Source organism: Rhincodon typus, chromosome 4 (assembly GCF_021869965.1).
Source record: "Rhincodon typus isolate 14 chromosome 4, sRhiTyp1.1, whole genome shotgun sequence".
Classification (NCBI taxonomy): domain Eukaryota; kingdom Metazoa; phylum Chordata; class Chondrichthyes; order Orectolobiformes; family Rhincodontidae; genus Rhincodon; species Rhincodon typus.
The window spans coordinates 47,239,893-47,250,141 of record NC_063335.1 but is presented as its reverse complement, the minus strand read 5'-3'; the positions used below and the strand labels follow the sequence as shown (position 1 = coordinate 47,250,141).

Genomic DNA, 10,249 nt, shown 5'->3' with positions numbered 1-10,249 from the left:
CATAATTTAATCTAGTTCCATTTGCCAGCGTCTGGTGCATATCTCTCTAAACCCTTCCTATTCATGTATCCATCCAGCTACCTTTTAAATGTTGTAATTGTACGAACCTCCATCACTTCCTCTGGCATTTCATTCCATACTTGTACCAACTTCTGTGTGATAAAGTTGCCCCTTAGGTCCCTTTTTAAATCTTTCCCCTCTCACCTTAAACCTATGCCCTCTACTTTTGGACTCTCCTGCTCTGGGAAAAAGACCTTGGCTATTCACCCTATCTATGCCCCTCATGATTCTATAAACCTCTAGGTAGTTGAGGAAAAGAAGTAAAAACAAACAACGTAACCAAAGTAATTTGAAAAGTTACTTTGTGAATAATTTCAATGAAATTGCTGCCTACTGTTAATTATGTAATGTCTGATATTGCTGGATTTCTATTTTGTATGGATATGATTGCTGCTGAATATTATTAAAGCAGAAATGATGTGAAATTGACCATTTGAAGGTATATCTCTGTCTCTGGTTATGTGGCAGAGCAGATTGAGGCTCTGTCTTCAATTTCAATCCATTATTTCAATGAAATGCATATCAGGTGGGTTTTAAACCTTAAGTTCAATGTGGAATACTGCCCAAGCAATGAAGATGGAAATACTCCACTTGATGTCACCAGATTATAACTAAACCCACCCATTCTGAAAATTAGAAGCAGAAGATGCTGGAAATACTTAGCAGGTTGGGCAGCATCTGCACAGAGAGAAATGGCACCATCACATCAGCTTGATTACTTTCCATCAAGTTGCCTATTTTGGAGGCATCTGCTAGAATGATGATGGTATTGCCTGTGGACCCTAATGTCAGCTGTGGTATGCATTATAGCCCTTTAAAATGTAATCCTTGCAATTCCTCACCACGATGCATATCAAATTTGGATGTCACGAAATCACCAGCATTCAAAAGCAAAATACTGAAGGAGCTGGACAACCGAAATAAAAACGGAGACTGCTGAAGATACTCAGCACCTGTGGAGAGAGTTAACATTGCAGGTTGAAGACTCCTGTCAGAGTTAGAGCCAATGTTGTTAGGGGCTAAATTATGGTGTCACGACCAGTCCTTTGTGAAGTTCCTCAATTTATCATGGGACACTAAATTTTAAAGTTCCCAGTGATCTGGCTCCCCTTCCTCAGTCACCCACCCCCTGCATTGATCAAAACAAGATTCATTTAGAAAAGATCCGTTCCAGATGAAATGAATTCATGCTTTAAAAGGAATAATTCTAACCAGGCTTTCTTGAGCAAACAAAAGTGAATTTATTAGCTGCTAAATACAAAAAGAAATAATACAATATATATACAGACTGATAAGAAATAAGAAGTGAATCCACAAAAAATTAAAGTTTAAAACATAGGGATCAGTGTCTAATATCTGTGAAAATAGTTGATGAGACATTGCAGCCATTATATTGGGTGATGTCAATCATATTACCACTGATAGTTGAGCAATCAATTTTGAGATTCTTTGCTTTGCATTTGCTGAAATTCTATTTCCTTTGGCGGTGTCTGGGGCATGCAGGAGTTAGAGCGAGATACAGTCTTTTCCTTTACACCTACAGTGCAGGGGTGTTTAATACTGCCAATCAAATGGGCTGCTTTGTCCTGGATGATACCTAACTTCTTGAGTTTCGTTGGAGCTGCATTCATCCAGTCAAGTGGAGAATATCTGCCTTGTTACTTGTAGATTGTGGAAAGACTTTGGGGAGTCAGGAGGTGAGTTACTCATTGCAGGATTCCCAGCCTCTGCCTGTTGTTGTAGCCACAACATCTATATGGCTAGCCCAGTTCTGTTTCTGATCAATGGCAATGGATGTTGATGGTAGGGCATATTGAGTAAATGAAATAATATCACACTCCTTACAATATTGCACAGTCAGTATTACTCCAATGACATCATTTCATCCTTTGTATTCTATTAAAATACACCCAACGATAATTAGGTGAAGAAGTTATACTCCTGTTGTTACATTCGATTGAAAATGCTGGAGGAGTACCAGAACAAGGTGCTCCTTGTTCATAGGTAAATCTATCTGTAATATTCTTGAAACAGTTAACTTTCCTAGTCAAGTCATTCAATTACACAGAACGTTTAACTGCAGCTATTAAAAATAACTGGTTAATATATTGACAGAATCACATTTTTAACTACCCAAAACCCTCAGTGAGTTCACAATAATGTTTAACGCAAGCTTAACAAATCACATTTTCACTGCACCCAGCCTGGGGCGTTAGAATGCCAAAATTGTTCAGATCCCAGATTGATTTAGATTACAATATCCTCCTGTATCACAAACGCAATCAATGAAGTGATCTCATCTGCATTTTGTTGCATTTTATTTTCGAGAGGCTCTTTTTCTAAGTACTGATTTAGAAATAGTTACAAATGTGCTCAGGGCTTTAACAACATCCTATAAAAATAACACAAGATGGTGTCCACTTTCACTGAGACAGGAAGCGTGCAGGGTGTGTCAAACATACAAAATGTACATAAATGACAAAATCCACCCAAACTAGTTTTAATCAGGATGATAAAAATACCAGCAGTGTGTACATTATGTTACTGCGGAAAATGTGACTCATTCATTTCAGTTGGTTTGACAGAATAGGTCAGTAACCAGAGGACACAGTTTTAGGGTAATTTGCAAAAGCAGTGGAACAAAGATTTTTTTTTTACGCACAGTCAATTGTTACAATCTGGAAGACACTGCCTGAAAGTGTGAAGAAAGCAGATTTAGTAATAGCTTCCAAAGGGGAATTAGATGAAAGGTTGATGACAAAAAATTACACAGTTCTGGGGGAGAAAGCTTGGGAGGGAAACTAGTTGGACTGCTTTTAAGTGTCAGCACAGATATAATGGGCTGAGTGGCCTCCATTTGTGCTGTTAGCTTCAATGATTCAATGATCAGATATTTTGTTGGGGTTTCAGCTGCTCACAATATTGGCTATACATACTGCCTAGTCCCACAGAATAAGCACTATTTACTTAGTAGGGAGCAAGTATAAGCATTTGAAACAAGTAGGAGCTTGTCAGAACACGGACAGGGAATTATTTAATTGATCTTTGGCTGTATCGACTTATTTGATTAGTATTTGCGTAATAGTCACATGAATATGTGGTTACAATTGATGATCAGACACTACAGGATTGTGTAGAAAGTTTAACTTAAATGTATGCAGAATGACTTTTAGCAGTGTTCAAAACTTAAAACTTGCACCACAGTTTGAAAGTGAGTTCCAGGAATGAAGTAAACTGATACATGCCCACAATTTGTCTTGCAACTCAAACTGCTTGACAATGAGGAACGTCTCTCAAACTGCTTGACAATGAGGAACGTCTCTCAAACTGCTTGACAATGACGAACGTCTCTCAAACTGCTTGACAATGAGGAACGTCTCTCAATAAAACAATTATTTTAGCTTGAAAAAAGTTTTATTTTAATTGTTTTGAAATGTGGCCTTTTTATTTTATGAGTGAGTTGCTGACAGTTACTTCTTGCAGTCAAATAAGTGTGAGAGTACAACAGACCCAAAGAGACACAGTGGAGATATACAGCTTCCTGCATTCCTATTGTTTTAAATAGCACAGCCTGAAAGGGTGTGATTAAAGTTGTCATCTTTTGACAATGTCCAAGACTGGCCAGGGGTCAGAGAAAGGGCAGGATATGAGAGAGAAAGAAAAGGAAAGAATTAGAATTGAACAATGAATCATTAGAAATCTTGGTTATGGTCATTAACACCTCCATATCCACTGTTATTGAAAAACTGGACTTCCATTTTAAAAAAAACTCATCCATTGCATTGCTCTGAAAGGGACGACAGGCTTAAAGCACATCATAACTTTTGAGGGCTCAGGTATCAGGTAATTTGACAGATTGTCCTTACTGGTTAGGAGCCCAACACCTGGATGAAATCCTGGTCCTGACTTTGAGGCTGAGCTCCTGTGACTATGATTTCAAATACAAGTGCGCTGATTGGGCATGAGGCAAGGCAAACTCAAATGCCCCCAGGAAGTGGGGGATTCCTGCCTGGTACCAACAGCAAAGACAGGCAGAAGCCATGTTAGGGCTAGCTCTGCTTTGCCAAGTAGAGAACAACTTGTCACTTGGCTAAGGGGACAAAAATGATGCAAGGTAGCCATAGCCACCAAGATGAGCTCCATTCCTCAAACTGGCACCAACTGACCCCTCGAATTTCATAGCATTGTGGATATGGAAACAAGATGCCTTTTACCCTTTGACAACATGCACCTAAAAGTTTGGTTTCATTCAGAAAAATATAGAAAATCCCATCCTATTTTAGGGAGATCTCTTAACAAACTCATTAAGGAAGTTAAAGAGCTGTTAATTGGTGGTGAGTGAAGTTTCTATTTACCGTTTAGGCGTGCCCTTTTCAAAATTGCAGACAGTCCTGGAAGTAGAGGGATTTAGAGCTACCCTCCAGGAATGCAATTTTCTCATCATGCCTGGATTTGTATGTGCCGGCACCAGCAAGTGATAAAACAGCCTGAGGTATCCACGGTGAAAAGGGTTCCATTCTACTGTAGTGGTGGGAACACAGCTAGGGTGTCCAAAAACAAATTGTAGCTTATGAAAGCATATTTCTTAAAGATATTTGATGAAAATAACACATGAATATATAGAAGAATCTGATTTTTAAAAAAAATCCAATTTCACAATTTGTGCCATGAAGCAGAAATTCACTGAGTTAATTTTCAATGTATTAGGAATGATGCCTGTTAAAGTGTTTTTCAATAGGAATTACCCTAAAAGTTGAGGATCAAATTTGTGATGAAAAAAAAATTAAGCATTATAGAAGTTCATTGTGGCAATCAGCCAGTTACATTTTGAGTGAACCAGTAAAAAACCGAACTCTGACTTACCAGAGGTTTGAGTCCTGCCCGACCATTGATCTTTTCATCCCAGAGTTTTATAGCTTTTCCATCAGAGGTCTCATGTCACAGTAGCTAACTGTCCCCAATCTTTAACATGCTCAACGTGGGTCAATTCAGACACGTGTTAAATTGATGGAATTGGTTCTGTTGTGACCAATGAACAGACAAATGAATTAATAGCTGCTCCAGGATGACACTGACTAAAATTTTGCAACCAGGTCTATATTTAAATCAAAAATCACACTGTCTGGCCATAAGATATGGGTGATAAGCTTAGATGTTATCTGCATGGTATGTAAATACTGATTAAGGTCCCTATAGGTATAAAGCTATATAAATATAGTATAATGTGCCTTTAGACAGCGAAAAAGAAGTATGGTTGGTGATTGAAGCACTGCATATCAGCAAAGCATTCTTTTCTGATTGACATCAAAGAGGACCAGTCTTTGAAGGATAATAAAATAACAACAGATTATGCAAAAAGCATTCAATTTCAGTAATTCTAACATATATTTCATTTCTTATCCCTTTGGGACAATGCAATTTGGAACAATTATGACAATTTGTACACTAATCAGACCAAATGATTATAATTTTATACAATTGTTTTGTATATATACTATGGGCCAAAGGTGCTCTGATTATAAATACACCTTTCTAGTGTTACCAATTGATCCAGAGCTCCAGGAGTTCTTTGATTTTCAGAATTCAGCTGGTTTCAAGGAGAGAATCCTTCCAATTTAAGAGGTTGTTTTCCCACATTCATAAAACACTGAGGAAAGTTTCACTACTGCAGACATGTTCGATGAAGAAGGGTGGCGTCTATCTACATGTTCCAACATCTTGTGACTGAGTCTGTAACACACTGTACTCCAACTCCAGTCCATTTCCAGCTACCCACAGCCAGAAAGCTGATTGACTTTTCCATGTAACAGTTGTGTGCAATCAGAAAAAGAGTGACATCGATCCAATTTTATTCATGCCATTTCAAATTCAATTTACGTTTTAGCTGATTACAAATAAATTGAAAAGTGAAATTTTGGGTGCAATCATAGTTATAGAGAGTAAATTTCTCTATTCAAGTTTAAAAACAACATTAAAGCTCGTCAAGGATAAAACCACTATGACATTCACATCAATATAACTACTTTTGCTATTCTTCTCATCAAGTTTTCATTTATCTTTGTGAGATTTCTCCCGAGTATAATTTCAAAGCGTGCTAGTAGGTCAATCCATCATTTATGTACGGATTGAGACTCCTGCTATGAGGTAGCACTTGGTCTTTCATGATAGCACAATACTGTCGAAATAATTATTTGTCCAAACTCTTCCCATTCTTTGTTAGAATCTGTGGGAAGATGATAGGAGGAAATTGTGGCTGTGGCTCGAAGCTTTTGTTCCTGCTTTGTAAATTTTCTGCCTTTTGTTGATATGAAATGGATCAATGTACAGCAAAAGAATCCTTGTGAAGTAAGAAATTTTGACATCTGCGCACTTATTGGCACGCTACCACAATGATCTTCCACAACATGCACAAACATGTCTCTCTCCCCACCTCCCCCAACATAATCTGTCACCACTATTCTCCTGCTTCTCCCAATAAAGCTCGAAGTTTAATCATTCAGCCTGCATGCTTCAGATAGTTGAGCATTAGAGATTGAATGTGAACTGAAAATAGATTCATTATTTCCTTTATCTGTAGTCTTCTACTTCATTTATCATTTTAAAAAGCAAAGAGGGTTACCTGCATATGAATGATGGCCTTGTATGGGGCAGGCGGTCTAAAATACTCTTTTTCTTCCCGTTGAACCTTTTCTTACAGCACTGTTGTGAGCTGCATGAATAGTTTCTCCTGTGAGCTAAGCTTCCCTGTGAGCAAACAGAAAGATCACAGGGTCCATTTCTTAGCAATTATTCTGCTGAATAAATAAGAACTCCATGGTGTTTCACAAAGGTGCGCGAAGAAGCATGTTAAAGGGTTAACACCTTCACTTCCACTTGATAGAGCAGCGCATTTCAATTATTTCAGCTAATCTCCCATTCCATAGCTTAACCTGCCATGGGTGGTAAGCAGCAATGGAAGCAAGGGTTTAATAGCAGCCTGATCGGAAGACATTCCATAATTAATTCAGTCACAATGCTGGCAACTGTTCATCCACATGCATTGCCACTCAGTAGCCTGGGAAGGTCATCACACATCAGTTACGGCAGGAGTGAACAGCTGATGGAAACACAAGTCAACGCATCGCAGCCAAAGTCATGACAAGGCACTTGCAGTAGATGCCTTAAATAGGAGTTTTGTTACTGTTGGTTCATTGGGGTTTTGGTGCCTCTGATAACTTTGGTGACTCATTGTTTATAAATATTTCCTTCATAGCCCTTGGTATTCGATGCCCAACAAACAGGACGTGAACATTTAGAAAAGAACTGTGGATGTTGGAGATCGGAAACAAAAACGGAAATTGCTGGAGAAAATTAGAGGGTCTGGCAACATTTGTGGTTAATGTTTTGAGACCATAAAAAACATCCGTTTTTAAGACACAAACATTAGTGGATTGATTACACTCAAATGCTGGTTTGATGAGTAACTGGCTGACTTGCCATTACACCTGCAGCAGCAAAAAATATTTGCACTTACTTAGCACCATAATGCATTGAGATGTGCTTTACAGAGGAATAATCAAAGGAAAACGATGGAGTTTCAACATTGCAATACCTGTTTCCTGAAAAAGTATATACCAGAAATCTTCAGGTAAATGTTATATCTAATCCCTTCTCTCCATTCAAATGTGAAAATGGTCACTCGCATACCAATAGAGTATTGACACTCATGGAACCATATTTAAACATTACTTAGAGTCTTCAATCAATGACTGGAGAAAATTGGAGTAGCAGAACAGCTTGAAATAAATTATTTGTACTTTTATTGTCATTCATTCTTTGACAGATAGCTTGGCTTCAATCCTTACAATTGAAGCTTGTAATGGTAAAGTCAAGTTTAGTGGAAGTCAACCAAACTGGATGTAAATGGATCTTACTTCCACGTTGTTCTCTGGCTCATCCCTATTGCATTAAACACATTGGAAATCAATCGACTGACCTCAGAATTGGCAACAATAAGAAGACTAAAATTTGCCTTGGTAACACGGAGTTAGATTGGAGAAGATACGCCAGGAATTCTGTTCTTTATCACTATTCAGCATCCCTTAGTGTAATGATATCTGTTAAACATTAGACAAGGACAGGACTGGGCTTGCAAAGGTTCGCTTGAGTGGATTCACAAATGAAAAGTGGTCAGGATGGGTGAAGGAGACGGAGATGGCTGATCACCTTGGGTCTGAAGTTAAACAAGTCTGAAGTTAATGCCTTCAAGGTGAAGGTCACAGAGAAAAGTGGGGGAGAGGAATAAAAAGAATCACTTGGTATTTCAGATATAACTTTTCTTATCTTTATATCTGTATCAGTCAACACTGTTTTTCAGCCCAACAATCATGCTTTTCTGTACACTCCCCTTAAAAGTTGACCCCTCTTTACAGCTACACCATCTATATTCATATTAGAGTTCAGCCTCAATTTTTCACCTCAAAGGTGGAAGGTTTACTTAGTTGTATAACCAGGTCCAACGGAGCAAATAGTGGATACTGGCTGTGTTGTGACCATACAGAGGATTTAAAACATGTCCACATAGAGCAAATCCCTTGTAACAAATGACAAAAATGGTGACCACCCAGACCAATGCTGATGGTTGACTTTTACATTTGGCATATAAATTAATCCCCATTTTAATACAGGCATTTTTGAGGCTTCAGAGATCAATTTATACACCAGAAACTATGGCAACTTCTGGTATTACTAAGCACCAGAGTGGGTTGGCATCTTAGAGAGGCTGGAATGATATGGCTTGGGGTAACAAATGTGGCAGAACTGCATGGGAAGTTCAGCAAGGCCTTTTTCAATGTTGGGAATAACTTGCTGTATCAAATTGGCAGGCAGTAACTAGTGGGGTACCACAGGGATTGGTGTTGGGACTCCAGCTTCCAGCTATTCACAATATATACTAATGATTTGGATGAGGTAACAAAATGTAACATCTCCAAGTTTGCAGGTAATACCAAGTTGGGTGGGGTGGTTGTGTGAACTGTGATGAGGATGCAGAGATCCTTCAGCATGATCTCGACAGGTTGGGTGAGTGGTTAAATCAATGGCAGATGCAGTATAATTTGGATAAATATGAGGTTATTCACTTCGGATGCAAAAACAAGAAGTCAGATTACGACCGGAATGGCTATAAATTGGGAGAGGGGAGTGTGCAGCTGGACCTGACTGTCCTTGTGCACCAGTTACTGAAGGTAAGTATGCTGGGGAAGCAGGCGGTAAAGAAGGCAAATGGTATGTTGGCCTTCATTGTGAGAGGTTTCGAGTACAGGAGCAGGGATGTGTTGTTGCAGTTATACAGGGCCTTAGTGAGACCATGCTTGGAATATTGCATGCAGTTTTGTTCTCCTTTTCTGAGGAAGGATCCTCTTGCTCTCAAGGGAGTGCAGCGAAGGTTTACCAGACTGGTTCTGGGGATGGCGGGTCTGACGTATGAGGAGAGATTGACTAGGTTGGGATTGTTTTCGTTAGAGTTCAGATGAATGAGGGGAGGATCTCATAGAGACTTATAAAATTCTAACAGCACTAGGCAGGGTAGATGCAGGGAGGGTGTTACTGATGGTGGATGTGTCCAGAACCAGAGGTCACAGTCTGAGGATTCGGGGTAGACGACTTAGGACGGAGATGAGGAGACATTTCTTCACCCAAAGAGTGGTGAGCCTGTGGAATTCATTTCAACAGGAAGTAGTTGAAGGCAAACATTGAATGTATTCAAGAGACAATTAGATATAGCACTTGGGGTGAATGGGATCATAGGTTACGGGGAGAAAGCAGGATTAGGCTATTGAGTTGGACGATCAGCCGTGATCATGAAGAATGGCGGGGCAGGCTCAAAGGGCTGAATGGCCTCCTCCTGCTCCTATCTTCTGCATTTTTATGTTTAACTTTCTGGGCATCAAGGCAAGATTTTTACTCGGCAGTAGACGCATTGCCTATTACGACTGATTATTTGTTGCTAATGACCTTATTGACAGCACACCTTACCTCATTAATATTTAATTTTCTATCAAACCATCTTCTGTGTCTGAACCAGGTGCAGAGAATGCTTGACATACAAGTTAGTGCGGGTTCCTGGCGACTTCATCTCAGTGTGTGCTCCTCAGGACCTCCACTTTGGACACCAGGCATCAACATCGCAGGGTATGCTCAGTGGGCACCA

At 39.3% G+C, this 10,249-nt stretch overlaps 1 long non-coding RNA gene across 1 annotated transcript; it reads right to left on the bottom strand.

The window, feature by feature from the left end:
• Positions 1-1,380: 1,380 nt before the first annotated feature.
• LOC125482882 lies at positions 1,381-7,216 on the bottom strand. Its single transcript, XR_007261848.1, has 3 exons — positions 6,680-7,216; positions 4,924-5,079; positions 1,381-1,956 (listed from the first exon to the last, which is right to left on the bottom strand). It is a non-coding gene; the product is annotated as an uncharacterized LOC125482882 (long non-coding RNA).
• Between the last annotated feature and the right edge of the window lie 3,033 nt (positions 7,217-10,249).